Source organism: Pteronotus mesoamericanus, unplaced genomic scaffold, assembly GCF_021234165.1.
Source record: "Pteronotus mesoamericanus isolate MK-2021 breed Mesoamerican mustached bat unplaced genomic scaffold, CSHL_Meso_final contig_100, whole genome shotgun sequence".
Classification (NCBI taxonomy): domain Eukaryota; kingdom Metazoa; phylum Chordata; class Mammalia; order Chiroptera; family Mormoopidae; genus Pteronotus; species Pteronotus mesoamericanus.
Genome location: NW_026554999.1, coordinates 1,878,364 through 1,895,793, shown reverse-complemented (window position 1 = coordinate 1,895,793; position 17,430 = coordinate 1,878,364). Strand labels below are relative to the sequence as shown.

Here is a 17,430-nt window from a genome sequence, read left to right as displayed (position 1 = left end):
CTCAGAGAGGATTTTCCTGACTGTCCCCCAATCCCAGTCGGCTTCCAGGGATCTGCCCTCTCTTCCCCCAGCGCTCTCTGCTTTCCCATCACGGCTCTAACTGCACTTCAGTAATTGCCTATTTACTTCTCTTACTTTTCATGAGTCCAGGGACCACCTAAATTGTGTTCACCTCCGTATTACTTGCACCTAATGCAGCGCTTGGCACATGACAGCCTTTCAGGACATACACGTAAAAATCTACATGACTAGATGAAGCAGCAGTGCTCTGGAACCGGGCCTGGGTGGTACCGGGATGAGACCAAGCTATTCCCAGAGGGGTCTGAGCTCAGACTTTGCTTTGAGCAGTGCCTCAGGCTTCTAACCCTTTCCCCGCTGGGATGACGAGGGCCGAGCCCTGGTTGGGGAGATTAGAGACCTTCACTTCTGACCCTGAATTAGAACCAAAGTGCTCTCCAAGGAAAGAAGAAAGAGGAAATACAGCATTTTCTTGCAAAATTCCTCCTTAGTAAGTTCACTCTCGGCCACTGAGTTCTTTATGTTCAAGCAAGTTAATACACCCATCTGTAACAGTGAGTACCCTGATCTTAAACTAGTTTAAAATGAAAATAGGAATGACTTCTTAAGGAAGAAGATGGGTCTTAAGAGACCCAGTGTTATTAGGAAACAATAAACTCTTCGCGCTTTAAAAACTTTGAGATATTCTTCTTTAATTTCAGCATTAGGTAGATAGAGATGATAAATATGACATCTTCATTTTTCTGAAGATAGAAGATATGCCATGTTTTCCAAAGAAAGATAAAGTTATAAAACATTTGAGAAAAAAATCCTCAAAGGCTAAAGAAACATTTCTCTAGAGAAAGAAGTTACTCAAACAGCTACAAAGGAAAAAGAGATGGAGAGGAGAGTATGGAGGTGTTGAATACCTGGAGTCCACTCGACTGTGGTCTGGACTAGGGGAACTGGCCTGAAATTTAGCACAACCCATTAGATTAGACAGCAGGGAAAGCGAGGCGCTCTCTCTCTCTCCTCTCTCTCTTCCTGCACCCCTCCTTCCCTTCCTCCCTCCCCCCAGACCCACACACACTAGCAACTAGATTTATAACTATATATAGATTTAAAGTTATAAATCTAGTTTGTTTAAAGTGGTTCTATTTTTTTTCTTTAAGAAAAAAGGGTATCAGACATCTTTATAAGGCAACTTCAGGCATTAAATAACAGATTTTTCTCTCTTCCTCTGTAAGTTTTTTTGCAAAAGAAGAGGATGTATAATATTTTAAGGCTAGATGGCAGGCCCAAGGGCACGGGGTGGGGGCGGGGCTGGATGGGGTTCTTTTTTGTTATTATGTCTAAGAGGCCAGAACTTAGGAAGATATATTGGACTGTAAATATTTGCTATCAAATCCACCAGCATCAGCCAGAGCTAGGTCTAGAGGATTTCAAGAAGGCAGATTTACGTGAATGTAATTTGGCAAAGACTTGCTAAAAGTTAGAGGGTTACTAGGGAAGCTCAGACAAGGATTTGTGCATTTTAGATGGGTTAAAAGACCAATTTGTAAAGTCCTTTTCAATTCTTAGATTTTGTGAATCTATTATTTATTCAGGTGCGTGTGTGCACGTGTGTGTGTGTGTGTGTGTGTGTGTGTGTGTAGGGTACACTGTGTGCAGAGTGCCAGCTGCAGCTGTTTATTGCTTGGAGAATTACCCTTCTCTGTGCTGTGGCTTTCCACTCCACAAACTCCCTCTCCGCTAACTCAGCCTCTGTAGCAGCAAGAACGGCTTTACAGCCCGCCCTGAACTTTTTGTTTCCCATGTTGTTTAGTGTGGGCCGCGATAGAAGGCAGGGGAAAGGAACAAAAGTGTCCCAGCTGGGAGCAACTACCTGGGTGGGAGCCCATGTCCCACCCAGAAAGGGCCATGATTCTCTGCTCCATCCCTCCTGTGGCATATGAAGCACCCTCGCCTCAGGAGGTCAGAATTCTGCTGGTTAACTATTTCATATGCTGTTTTTCTTAGTTTATTTACCCCGTGCCTCCACTTTGTCCTTCTACTGTTATTTAAGTTTTTCTGGCTTACTTCCTGAGTCTTTTGGACCTGAATTTCTCTTTGGCCTTTGGTCTGTGCCACAGTACTAATTTTCACAACCAGTTTCCTTTCAAGGCTATGTTAGCAAAATTGAGGTTTTGGATAAGTGTTGCTAAATGATAAAATGTATAGTTATATATTTATCTACCTGTAAATCCTTTTATTCATTAACAAGCTAAAGCCATGATTATTGTACAAAATCAGGGAAGCATTAAAAGAAAAGTGTCAAATAACAAGTTGTTTAAAAGCTAAGTGACAGCCAATTGTATTTTTCTGGTGGCAAATGGGAAGTGCACTGATTTTGGAAGAGGGAGATTTGGGTTCAAATAGAGGTTCTATTGTATCTTGACTTTAGGCCCTTAACAGCTCAATAAAATTGACGCAAGAGTTACATGTGGCTACATGTGGAAGGATCTTCTGAGTGAAGCCAGCAAAGGGGCAAAGATTTTTGCACTGAATAAACAAGAACTGGAGTATTATGGTTTCTAAAATGCCCATACACTTTCTCTCTGTCCCCACCCACCCTACCTCATAGCAAATACTAAATCTTGAAAAAGGACTAAAAAGGACTATATTGAATCTGATATTGCTTTATTTAGAATAGCTTTTAGAATAGGTAATCAATTCTATAAAATAAATTTTTTTCTAGAGCTGAAATGCAATTCAATGAAAAGAATGAATCTATTGTATGAAAAAAAATCAAACTCCTCTAGTAAATTTCATTCCCTCAAACAAGGCTCTTACACCTGTGATAACCTCCTCTGTGCTGCCTGCTTCAACCCCTAGAGGGCAGCATGCCCTCAAAGAAACCCACCCAGGACCCAATTAGAAGCCATTTAAATGGTCAATTACCTTCTCTAATTGTTTCTCTTCGACCTTAAAAAAAGACCCTCAGAAATCTCACCAGAAACACGATCAAAACTTTATAAGAGTATTATCAATTTCTAATAACTACCACAGAAATATGTTTTATTGACACCATGAAATAAATAGCATTACAATACCCGGGAGATTAAGAAGCTGGGTGAAAGGAGGAAGCACCTCTGGCTTCTCAGATGAGGTTTGCTTCTTCAAAAGTGATCTCTTGTCATAACCTCTCCTCTGCTGCCTCTCTTCAAACTTCAGCTGGACAAAGTAAAAGTTAGAGGTCCCTGCTCTCCCTCATCCCACCCACCTGCCTCCTTCACTTTCCTTCATTCTTGGCCTTAAGCACATGGGCAATTGATTTAAGGGTTGAGACTGAGTTCTCAGCTGTCCTTCCTTGGTTTCTAGGGTTAACTTTTGCTCTCCCTCACTAACACCTTGATTACTGACTCCTACGTGGATGTGCGGTCCACATCCAGACCACAGCCCCTGAAGAGGCTATGAAGCCCAATGCACCCACACTTTGGGGGCTCTGAGCCAGCTTTGCTCAGGCTCCTTAAACTCATTTCCCTGGGTTCTATACGTGGGGCTCCATTCTGACCCCTCAGCATCTGCTCTCTCTTCAGGAGCCCTGGGTTGTAATCCAGGCTCCACCACTAATCAGGGCTTCATGATTCTAATACGCAAAATGAAGGAGGGTGCCAAGCGCCTTCACCTATGTTCTAGAGAGGCAGATAGGGATTACCAGTTCCTTTGATGCCGAAATCATCTTGAAAAACAAGGTAACACGGTTTCTCCTGTTAATAGAGACACATCAGTGAGGTTTCTATACTAATTCTGGCTTGACTTTTGGATTTTTGGTGATGCTGTCTTTTTCTTAAAAGATGTCTGCGTTTTGGTGGGTAAAACAATTTTCATCTATGTATGGGATGTTGTCTAAACAGGACACTAGAGGGTTTTTTTTAAATGAAAAATAACCCTTCCAGTATTGAAAGACAGTATCTATTAATTCAATCAAAAATTATTTTCATAAGCAAATATGTTTGAAAAAATTAGCAAGTAAATGCATAAATAAATTACCCACATTGAAAACTGTTACTGGCAGATATGATAACATGTTTCTTGTTAACTAGTTTACATTTCTTCTGAAGTGAATTTCTAGCTGACAGTGTTTATGTCACAGATGGGATCCTCACCTGCTTCATTAAGGCCTGTTTAGAATACAGTCCTAATGTAGGTTTTATTCCACGTAAAGCCACCTAGAGATAATTTTAAATGATCATATCGACTAACAAACACGTAATCAAGAAGCTCTTAAAATTTTATTAAAATTCAGGTCTCTCACCATTAGCAAACCTGCTTCATTAACATATTAATAGATAATGTTCCTGCTCATAATTAGCGTGTATTTTCTTTACATCATTGTAGTTGAAAAAATTCAGGTGGAGTTTAACAGAAAAGTTTTTTATTTTTTTTTATTTATTCCAACAAAGCACATGGGGAAAACAACTGAGGCTCCTGACCGCCATTTCCATTTTAATCATGTTTCTTCCTGTCCATAATTTTCTCTCCCTAAACCCCATTTTACCATTGATTTTCCCTGTATTCAGCCCACTATGAATTAGAGATATGCTAAGCAATGAACAAATGTAAATGAGCAAGGATCGGCCCACCCACTGAAGGATGAATACTACCTGCCAGAGAAACTCCGGATACAGAAATATTTTCATCTTGCCCTCGCTGGCTGGTTCAGTTGGTTGGAACATCATCTGTACACCAAAAGATTGTGGGTTCAGTTCCTGGTCAGGGCACATACCTAGGTTGTGGGTTAACAACCTGACCGGAGAGGAATAATTCATGAAGCCACATAGGGAGGTTGTTTTTTTTTTTAATGACCAAGATATTAGATTAAGTCTATAACTGAGATCCTTAAAATAAAGCCACTTTATTTTTATTATTTTTTTATTCTTACATGAGAACTTTTTTTATTGCTTTTAGAGAAAGATGAAGGGAGAGAGAAACATGGATGTGAGAGAGAAGCATCGATCAGTTGCCTCCTGTATGTACCCTCACCAGGGATCAGTGCCCAGACCAGGAATCAAACCCACAGGTGTTCGTAGCCGCCATCGCTCTCTAACGCCAGCGCCTCCTCCAGCTCGCCAAGCTCCAGCGAAGGAGAAAGGGGGTAAGTAAAGAGGTGTCTGTGCTATGGTTCGTACAAAGCAGGCTGCCTGCAAATCTACCGATGGTAAAGCACCGAGGAAGCAACTGGCTACCAAAGCCGCCCACAAGTGTGCACCCTCTACTGCAAGGTGAAGAAAACTCATCGTTACAGGCCGGGTACTGTGGCACTTCGTGAAATTAGACGTTATCAGAAGTCCACTGAACTTCTGACTCACTAACTTCCCTTTCGGCGTCTGGTGCGAGAAATTGCTCAGGACTTCAAAACAGATCTGCGCTTCCAGGGTGCAGCTATTGGTGCTTTGCAGGAGGCAAGTGAAGCCTATCTGGTTGGCCTTTTTGAAGACACCATCTTGTGTGCTGTCCATGCCAAACGTGTAACAATTATGCCAAAAGACATCCAGCTAGCATGCCGCATACGAGGAGAACATGCTTAAGAATCCACTATGATGGGAAACATTTCATTCTTTAAAAAAAAATCTTCTTCTTCCTGTTATTGGTAGTACTGAACGTTAGATATTTTTTTTTTCCATGGGGTCAAAAGGTACCTAAGTATATGATTGCAAGTGGAAAATAGGGGGCATAAATCAGGTATTGGCAGTTTTTTCATTTTCATTTGTGTGTGAATTTTTTAAATATAAATATGGGGACATAAAGCATTAATGCAAGTCGAGATGTTTCAGTGAACAAGTTTCAAGCAGTTCAACTTTATAACAACATAAATGAACCTGCTAAATTTTTCTGGACAATGCCAGCATTTGGATTTTTTAAAAAACAAGTACATTTCTTACTTATGGCAACTAAATGGTGTTTGTAGCATTTTTATCATACAATTGAAAAAAAAAGAATCAAACCCACAACCTAGGTATGTGCGCTGATGTGGAATGGAACCTGCAAGCCTTAGGTTATGGGACAGCGCTCCAACCAACTGAGCCACACCAGCCAGGGCAGCTACATCATTATTGTGAAATATTCTCATTGATGTGAAATACTAGTTGTGATGCATTAGCAATAAAAGAGTGGAATTAGTATTATCTCTTAAGATCACAATCGCATCTTAAATAAAAGGAAAAATGATAGTTATACCAAAATTGGCAATTATTTTCTAATATGGTTTCAACAATTAGCTAATGCTATTTACCAAAGCTGTTCCAAAGCCACATCACTTTGTGTCTTGAGTTCATCTGTGACATGAGGCAGAAGCTGCTCACATGTTCTAGACATATTGGACCCTCTTATAATTAATTAGATAATTAATTAGATTGATGTGTATAAGGAATACACATTATATTCCTGCTGCTCTTTAGACGTAGGTTCCAGTGTCTCAGGTCTTAGAGAACACCTGGTCGCCCAGCTCAGGAGCAAACGTAGACCCAGGGATATCCAGCAACACTCTCTCTAGGTCTCCTAGCTTGTTAAAGGTGGGTCTGGGGGAAAAAATAAGGCCTTCTGATTCTTTTTTTTTTAAACACATCTCTCAGAGGAAAAAAATGAAGTGATATGTATGTATTATTAAAGAGCTATAACATGCTAGCTGTGAGAGAGACTAAATTGAATGTATTCACAGAGAACATTTTCATCATCCACCCAGGACACCAACTGGATAAAGAAAAGTTTCAAACACCAGACTAAAGACTTAGCAGGGGCAGTTAAGACAGGACAGGTGCTGCCTCTTTGTCCTTTTAATGGTGTGATACTAGTATTCTACACTGATGAATTAAACTAGTATTCTACATTGACGAATTAAACTTACATGATTTAGTACAGCACTTCCTGCAATGTTAGATAGAAGTACTGTCCAGTATGGGAATCACTAGCTACATGTGGCTACTGAGCACTTAGAATGTGGTTAGTGCAACTGAAAAACTGAATTTTTAATTTTATGTAATCTTAACGCAATTAAATTTAGTTAAGATTACATAAAATCATTTTTGAATTATATTGTAAAATTATTTTTGTATTGTTATTGTATTGACTACGTTTAGTCAATAAAATAGCCAGGTGTAGCTAGTAGCTATTGTATGGGACAGCACAGATTTAGCATTTTGCTTGGAGGAGTTAGATACTGATAATGTCAGTGAGCTGGAGACCCCTGGTGGAGGGAACTGTTCTGTGCAGGACACGGAGCACAACTTACTCGTAAGGGGGATGATATTTCAGGATTGTTCACATATTTTGAGGCAAACACCAACACTTTGTGTAAAATGCAAATTCCCTGAGTGTTAAAAGGATTGAGTAATAATGATTTCAGGGTCTAATTTTTGTACTGATTAATATTCACTGGGTGATATCAAGTTTCTATTATTATTAGCTTATTCACAGCACATTGGCAGGACCGTGAAAACTGGCTTGACACACTGCATTTTGGTTGTCTGGCATGAGTAAGGAAATGTCCTAGGTCCCCAGGCCAAGAAGCATTCTGTGGGGTAGATGATGGTCTCAAGCTGTACGACATCAAAGAGGTGATTCAGCTTGGCCAAAGTCTGCACTAAGTTCAAGGCAATGGCTGTCTGATCACTTGACTAGAAAAGAAACGCCAGTGTTCTTTCCACGCCCTCGCTGACACACATCACACACAGTTGCCTCCATGTAGTTTAATTAACCCTGTGTCCTTATATTAGCTTCAAAAGGAGAGATTTTGGGTTTTTTAACCTCTGTTGTGTTCCCTAAAATGGAGTTTGCCCGGCTATTTGGTTCCTTTCTGACCTCAACGCCGTCCATAGTTTGTTTTCTTCTTTAGCCATCAAAAGCCCTAATTTCCCAAATCACAGTCTTTATATGTTCACTCTCCAGGGAATTGAGGGCTCTCTCTCCTTTCTCTTGTTCTTACCTGTTCATGAATCCCATCTTTGAGGGGCTTCAATCCTACGATTCTTTGTTTCTTGATGGCAAACTCCCAAAGTACCTATGACGAAGAAGGCTAGCTGACCCTAGCAGTTGTCAAAAGTAATACAACCAATTTTTAGCTAGCATGTCCTGATCATTTTCTAAATGTAAACTTCTTAAAAATACTGCTCAGTGTATGCTAGTTATTATTATGTGCAGATTTTAAAATTTTATGTAGCAAGCCCATCATTTATATGGCTTTGTGTTTTCTAACTTATGTAAGCAGTTCTCTCCCCACCTCAAAGTCGTCCAGATATTGCCCTAACTATCCATGGATGCCTTGACTACATATTTAGAAAATCAATGAGACTCTATTAAAAATAAGAATTGATAAGAATAATTAAGTTGGGCTCTGGGCAGTTAACTCAGTTGGTTAAATTATCATCCCATTACACCAAGTTTGTGGGTTTGGTCCTCGGTCAGGGCACACACAGAATCAACCAAGGAATGGATAAATAAGTGAAACAACAAATTGATGTTTCTCTTTCTCTCTCTTCCTCTCTTTCTCTAAAATCAATAAATAAAATTTAAAAAGAATAATTAAATTGGTAAAGTGGCCAGATGTAAATTATTAAAGAAAATATAGTAATAACTAATTAAAACTAGAACAGAATTTTAAATTTTATTTATTCTTTAATTTAAATTTTGCTCATTATATGTGACTGGTGGCTATTGTATTAGAGAGCACAGATTTAGTATATGTCATGGAAAAGTTGGATTCAGATAATGTAAGTGAGCTGGACAATGAGCTAAAACATACTAAGGCGTAAGTTGAACAAGAAAGCCTATAGAGAAAAATCATAACAGTTTATTGAAGGACATAAAAGGAACATGAGTCAATGTAAAGACACATTGTGTTATGGTTGAGAAGATGCCATGATAAAAAATAACTTTTTTTCCAAATTAATATATATACTTAATTTAACACTATCAAAATCCCAATAGAATTTTCTCAGAAATAATATATATATTTTCTTGGAACTGAAATGCATATATGAAATATATAAATACATTTATATGCTCACACACATATTCACATGAAATAATAAATATATCAGAATTGCCACAGAATATTTTGACAAAGGTAAAATGTGTCCCAGATATAAAAACTGATAAAGTTACGGCAGTCAAAACAATATAATAATGACACATAACTAGAATAAGCAAAGAACTCATTAGAAAGTTCAACCATAGATCTATGTTCATATGGTAAATGTGTTACTTCAATTCAGTAAGAGAAGAATAGTTTAATAAATGGTCCTGGCAAAAATCTCAATAAATCATGAGGAATCCCCATTTGATGTTTCACTTTTTAATATGTACAGTGTATCAATTAAGAGAGGCCAGGCTAGGTAGCTCTTTTGAATAAAGTTGTTAACTGAAACCTCTTCTTCACTTAAAAAAGATAATATATTTTTATATCTTATAAAAAAGACGTAAGATGAATATTAATATTTTCACTTTTTAGATCAAATGTTAAATTATCTTATTCAAAATAGGATGCATGACTAGAAATAAAAATGAAATTAGAACCCTAGATTTTTAAAATTTCGATACACAGTTATGTGGTAACTTATTGTTTTAAATTTTCCTCCTGTTCTGGTCTCCGTACTGAAAGCCCTGCATCCCGCCGGGGCCCAGTCCTGGGCAGCAGGACCCATGGGCATCCTACAAAAGCTCTTCTCTCTTATAAGGTCAAACAAACTATAACAGTAATAGAAAAGAAAGGGTGAAATTATTGAGCCATAACTTTGATGAGGCTTCTAATATGAAGAATGATTGAGAAATTTCTTTTTTTTTTTGAGTTTTGCTAAACAGTTTTATGGAGTTACAGTGGAAGTATAATAAGCTGCTATATATTGAATGTGTAAAATTTGGTAATTCTGGCTTATCTCATGACTACAGTCAAGATAATGAACATGTCTATTTACCCCCCAAATTCTTTTTACACCCTTTGTATCCCCTCCATCCTGCATTATCCCCCTCTTGCTCATCAACAGGCAACCACTGGCCTACCCTCTGCCCCTATACCTTAGTTTGTATTTCCTAGAATTGTATATCAATGAAACCGTACAAGGCGCATGGTTTTATTTTCCTGGATTCTTTTATCAGCATCATCGTTTTAAGATTCATCTGTATTGTTGTGTGTATCAATGGCTCACGCCTTTTTTTTCATTTTTTAAAAATTGTTGTTCTATTACAGTTGTCCCAATTTTCCTCTGTTGCTCTCCCCTGCCCTGCCCACCCCCTGCTCCCGCAGCCAACCTCCACCCTGTGTCCATGTCCCTGGGTCATTTATACATGTTTTAAGTAGGCCCTTCCCCCTCTTTCTTCCCTTATCCCCCTCCACCTACCTGTCTGGTCCCTGTCGATTTGTTCCTTGTTTCCATGCCTCTGGTTCTATTCTGGTCATTTGTTTGTTTTGTTCATTAGGTTCCTCTTACAAGTGAGATCATGGTATTTGTCTTTCACTGCCTGGCTTATTTTACTTAGCATAATGCTGTCCAGTTCCATCCATGCTGTCATGAAAGGTAGGAGCTCCTTCTTTCTTTCTGCTGCGTAGTACTATAGTATTCAATTGTGTAAATGTATTAGTTTTTTGATCTGCTCATTTACTGATAGGCACTTGGGCTGTTTCTGGCACTTGGCTATTGTAAATAACACTACTATGAACATTGGGATGCATAGGTTCTTTTGAATTGGTGCTTCAGGATTTTTAGGGTATAAGCCCAGCAGTGGAATTACTGGATCAAAAGGCAGCTCCATCTTTAGTTTTTTGCAGAAATTCCATACAGTTTTCCACAGTGACTACATCAGCCTGCATTTCCACAAACAGTGCACTAGAGTTGACTTTTTGAGCTTGAGAAATGTTTAATACTTTTAATTATAGGCAGCACTATGTGAAATATTGAGTATGAGTCTCTGTAAAGAAAATTAGTAAAGTACATACATGAAATTGCCATCCTAACTGACAGGGATACATAACAAGGTATCAAACAAACAAATGATAAATATTTATAAATAACTAAGTTTAGTCAATTTGTTCATTATTTTTTGTGACTCTGAGCATATAAGTTGTCGAATTGCTAAAAGCTAGCTAGTTGCCCTAGTTGTGGCTCAGTTCATTGGGCATCACCCCACAAAGCAATAGGTTGCCAATTCGATTCCTAATCAGGGCATATTCCTAGGTTACAAATATGTGCAAGAGGCAACTGATCAATGTTTCTCTCCCTCTCTTTCTCTCTGCCTTCTCCCTCTAAAAAAAAGAGAAAAAAAGCTAGCTACCTAACTAGTTAGATGAGTGAGATCAATCTATGACAAATCATTGGATTTCAAAAAAAATCATTCCATTTTCTTTATTGTTTTTATCTACTTAAGTTTTATTATCTACATTTAGTTATTATTCAAGTAAATAAAAATTATGAGAAAGACTTATTCTTAAAAATCTAAAAAATGTATATATATTTTCATAGACTTTAAACAGATTCTTTCTTCCTTGAATCATCCATTTTTAAGTTAGCTCTGTATTGAAGCCAGGCTGTGGTAGAGTAGAAAGAGTTCACACTGTGGAGTCAGATTGTTTTAATGGTTGTGTGAGTTGGAGCAAGTTCCATAGCCTTTCTTATTTTAGTTTCTTCTTGTATAAAATGTGTACAATGCCAATCATTTCAAAAAATTGTGTGAGAATCTAATGACATTGTATATAAATTGCCTGGTGAGTAGAAGACCCTCGGGAACTCATAATGGCACATGCCATGATTAACAATAAAAATGGATGATGATAAGATGTAATTGGAAATATAACTGAATCAAGCAAGTTTAAGACCAAGTTTATCAATAGAAACAGACTCATAGATACAGAGATCAGACTGATGGTTGCCAGAGGGGAAAGGGGTTGGGGGGCGGGGTGAAACCGGTGAAGGGATTAAGAAGTACAAATTGGTAGTTCACAAAATAGTCACAGGGATGTAAAGTACAGCACAGGGAATATAGTTGATGACGTTGTAATAACTATGCACAGTGCCAGGTGGGTACTTGAAATACCAGGGGGGTCACTTTGGAAAGGATATGACTATCTAACCACTGTGCTCTACACTTCAAACTAATACAAACTATCATTGAATGTAAGCTGTAACTGAAAATTTAAAAGATATTACATCATGGAAAAAAATTAAACTTTTCACTTAGTAACTTGACCTTGAAATATATACTTAACAAATTAACTTTCAGTTTCCTCATCTGTAAAATGGTAAGAATTTGTCCAAAATCAAAGGATTTTGGAGCTAATTTTGTATCTTATTTTGAAGCTCAAATGAGATAATATTCTTCAGAGTGCATTGAAGTTTGAAGTCCCAAACCTCTGGTTTACAATTTTAAAGAAATATAAAGAAAACTCTGACTTATAACAGTGGTTTTATTCCTGACCCGTCAGCTTAAAAAGTAATATTTGGGGCTTCAGCATCTTGTATAATGTTTTACTCTTTTCACTTGTCTGGAGAATAGAATGATGAGAAGAGTATATTTATTTCCATGAATGAATGGCAACATTAAGTGCACAAAACTGTAACATAGTGCTTATTTCATATTATTTTTCTTCTAAAACTGGATGTATGTTGGATTCTCTTTTTAAACAAATCAAATAGGACAGGGCAGGGTTCAGCAAATGTTTCCCATAAAAGGCCAGGTAGTAACTATTTTCAGCTTTGCCAGCTATATGGTCTCTCTCTTTCTCTCTCCCCCCCGCCCCATCCCCCGTCCCTCTCTCCCTGATTCAACTCTGCTGTTGTAAGGTAAAAGCAGACATAGACAACAGATAAACTAATGTGTGTAACTGTGTTTCAACAAAGTGTGTTTACAAAAACAGACAGCAGAGGTTGGCTTATGGGCCGTAGCTTTCGACCTCACACTTAGAGACTCATTGGTCAGCCATTTGTGCCCCAGTCCCAGGACTGTTGAGTCAGAATAATGGAGTAAGATCACCAAGCAAGGTTTTTAAAGCAAGAGAGACCAGGAAGAAACTGAAAATCATAGTAGCAGGACACCATCTCCTCTTATATGAAATACAACCTTAAATGTTTAGCAATATTGGAAAGTGGTATGATGTCTATATATTCCTCAATTCTCCTGAAAGTTTAATGACCTTAAGTTAATATATCATATCTTTGCTGACAAAAAATAATGGCCATACAAGAGAGGGGAAATGTGTATTCTTTTCTTTAAGATTTTATTTTTTAATTGAGAAATAATAGACATATAACATTATATTAGTTCCAAGTGAATAACACTGATTCAATATTTGTATATGTTACTAATGATCACCACAATAAGTCTAGGTAACATCCATTACTGAACATAATTACAATTTTTTTTCCTGGTGATGAGAACTTTTAAGATCTACTCTTTTACCAATTTCAAATATACAATACAGTATTATTAGCTATAATCACTATGCTGTATATTACATCCCCATAACTTATTTATTTTACAACTGGAAGCTCATACCTTTTGACTCTCTTCATGCATTTCGCCCACCCGCCACTCCCTGGCAACTACCAACCTGATCTTTGTATTTCTGAGCTTGTATTTTTTGATTTTTAGACTCTACATATAACTGAGGTCATACAGTATTTATCTTTGTCTGACTTATTTTACTTAGCATAACACCCTCAAGGTCCATCCATGTTGTCACAAATAGTAAGATTTCCTGCTTTTTTATGACTGAAATAAATAAATATATATCACATTTGCTTTACCCACTCTTCCATGGATGGACACTTAACTTGCTTCCGGGTCTTGGCTATTGGAAATAATGCTGCAATGAACATGAGGGTACCTATATCTTCTTGAGTTTTCTTTATCTTTTTTCTTTTTTCTTTTTGGATAAATACCCAGGAGTGGAATTGCTGAATCATATGGTAGTTCTACTTTTTAATTTTTTAAGGAACCATCTACTGTTTTGCATACTGGCTGCAACAATTTATATTCCCACCCAACAGTGCACAAGAGTTCTCTTTTCTCCACATCTTCACACTTTATTTCATGTCTTTTTTTATAATTGCCATTCTAACAGGTGTGAGGTAATGTCTCATTGTGTTTTATTTCCATTTCTCTGATATGAATGATGTTAAGCACTTTTTCATGTACCTGTTGTCCATCTATAAGGTCCTCTTTGAAAAAAATGTCTATTCAGACCCTCTGCCCATTTTTCAATCGATTGTTCAGTTTTTTCTGTTTTTGAGTTGTAAGGGTACTTTATATATATTGGGTATTAACCCCTTATCAGATATATGATTTGTAAATGTGTTTTCCCATGCAGTAGTTTGCCTTTTCATTATGTTGGTGGTTTCCTTTGCTGTACAAAAGCTTTTAAGTTTGATTTAGTCCCACTTGTTTATTAGCTTTTGCTGCCTTCACTTTTGGTGTCAAATCCAAAAAAAAAATCATTGTCAAGACCAATGTCAAGGAGAAAAATATATTTTCTAACGTGGTTACTTTTATATTACTTATGCCATAGTAACTAAGATGAGAATTGAAACTCAATTGCTCAACACAAGCTAAACAATGATCTCTTCATAGCCAAAAAAAAAATCAGTGATATTTTCATCACAGTATTCTGAGACTTAAAAGTGTAAATCCCTCTCTATCAGGAAAATACATCAAGAGGCACCTTGAACTGTTAAGAAAATGTAGAGTTCAGCTGAAGAATTCCATCCTCAATATACTAAGATGAACCGGAGCTTGCCAGTTATACTCCCACAGAAGGAAGCAAAATGATTTTTCCAAGCACTCTAAATATTAAAACTCAATATTGGAATACAACACGTTAAACTTTGAATGGATTTTTAAGGCTTTATTCTGAATTAATAATCTGAATTAATATGCTTTTAATAATCAATATTTTAAATATATAAAATAAGCTATATACATATGATGAGAACTTCTCATTTTTGTAGTTGTTTGTGTACTGAATTAAGAATCATTCAAACATGCAATTACCATTTGATTCTATTTCTTATACCACAAAAAGTTGCTTTTGTCACCAAATAATTTTGAGTCTAGTTTCTGTGTTGCTATTTCATGATTTTGCTGAATAATACATGTAGGAAAAACCTATGGGTTAGGAAAACATGTACACATTGTGCATCTCTTGCAAAACACTTCAAAAAGCCTTCAACTTTTTTATTTTATCTTTTAATTGCAAAAATGGAAAATGAAATGAAATGTACCTTCGAAGTAAAGAAAGGACTCCCACCCTTGTGTTGCTGGGTTTCCTAGCAATAGTTACTTCCCTATATGTTCACCTCCACACATTAGCTGATGCCCCACAAGTTGCTTCCTACGTCCATCATTTAGGTACTCATGACCTACAAGCTAGGCCCTTATTTGGCTACTTTGTTCTCTTTGAACCAAGACAGGACTTCTATTTCCAGCCCAGTTTCTTGCCCCTGAAATGGGGCAGCACTACATAATTTGGAGAGCCCAGTGCAAAACGAAAATGCTGGATACTTTGTTGAAAAAGCAGGAACACAGTGCCGTCAAAGGTACTAAACATAAAATATTTCAAAACCAAGCAATCTTACCATATGACCTAGAAATTAAACTCTTTGGTATTCACCCAAAGGAGATGAAAACTTATGCCACACAAAAATCTGCACATCATAATTGCCAAAACTTGGAGATAACCAAGATATCTTCAGTAGGTGAGTGGGTAAATAAACTGCAGTATTGCCATACACTGAAATATTATTCAACAATAAAAATAAATGAGCTATCAAGCTATGAAAAGAGGTGAAGAGAACATATACATATTACTGTATATACATGAAAAAGCTGCATGCAGTATGATTTCAACTACATGACATTCTGGGAAAAAGCAAAACGGTGAAAATAGTAATATCAAAGGTTGCCCAAGGTTAGTAGAGTGGAAGGGCTGAATAAGCAGAACACAGAGGATTTTTAGGGCCATGAAACTTGTTTCTATGATACTATAATGGTGAATACATGACATTACTAATTTGTCCAAACCCATTGAGTATGCAAGAGTGAACCCTAACATAAACCATGGACTCTGGGTGATATTACATCAATGTAGGTTCATCATTTGTAACAAATGGGTAACAGATGGTGGGGAGATGTTGCTAACGGGAAGGCTATGGCTGTGGAGGGGGTATGTGGGAAATCTCTGTAGCTTCTCCTCAATTTTGCTGTGAATCTAAAACTGCTCTAAAAGGTAAAGTCTACTTAAAACATGGAAGATGGGATTGTCCCCTTTGCAATTGTTGCCTGCTGTTATTCCTCAGATAGATTGTAACTACATCTTATGTTAATTATTGATTCATCACATTTCTTCTGAGTCAATGGAAACTTTCAGCACTACGATTTCACTGTCACCCACAGGAGGCCTTCATTACCTCAAGCTCTGTGTTAATTGTCCAAGAAAAGACTCTCTGTCCTCTACCCTTTCTAATTCCTCTATCCAGGGCATTTTTTTTTTCTCAACTAATGTTAGTACCAAGCAACTCTGTTGAACCTTTAATGGTCAATTCTACTGTCTGTTTGAAACTGTTTCCTCTTTTAAGTCAAGTCACCGTGACCTGATTGAAATACACTAGTCTGTGCAAATTTTACGGTCATTATAACTACCATATTTTGCCTGAGTAACACACACTTTTTTTCCCAAATTTTTTAGGGAAAAATAAGGATACACATTATACATGTGTAGTACTAATTCTGTATCTATATAAATGTTTTTAATTCTTTTATTTATGCTTATACATTAGAAGTATAACTCTGAAAACAATAACAATATACGTATGCAAAATAATACCCTGGAATACAATAAGTGGTTTTGTTTCTAAATATAAATAAATAACTGAATTGTAAAATTAAAATGAAAGATTTTTTTTTCCTGAAAGTTTGGGCCCAAAACATGGGTGCATAGTATCATGAGAGCGCATTATATGCAGCAAAATATGGTATATCTCATGTCTTACATTTATCAGCAGAGACTTAAAATCAGAGATTTTCACCTGAAAATTAAAATAAAATTATAAAATGTTCCTTAAAATATCAGTGGAAAGGCCCTGGCTGTCCTGCCTCAGTGGGTTGAGCACCAGCCTGCAAACCAAAAGGTTGCTCGCTGGTTTGATTCCCAGTCAGGGCACATGCCTGGGTTTCAGGCCAGGTCCCCAGTTGGTGGTGTAAGAGAGGCAACCAGTCGATGTTTCTCTTTCATATCAATGTTTCTCTCCCTCTCTCTCTCCCTCCCTTCCCACTCTCTAAAAACAAATAAATAAAATCTTTAAAATGTCAATGGAAGGAATGAAGAACTGATATATGACCCAACATAGTCAAATCTAAAAAACATTATGGTAAATGAAAGAAGACAGACACAGAAGATCATATAGTGTATGT

The 17,430-nt window shown here is 37.1% G+C and overlaps 1 pseudogene; it reads left to right on the top strand.

Annotated features, from left to right (window-relative positions):
- Positions 1–5,157: 5,157 nt before the first annotated feature.
- Positions 5,158–5,567, top strand: LOC129076206 (histone H3.3A-like; annotated as a pseudogene).
- The last annotated feature ends 11,863 nt before the right edge of the window (positions 5,568–17,430 follow it).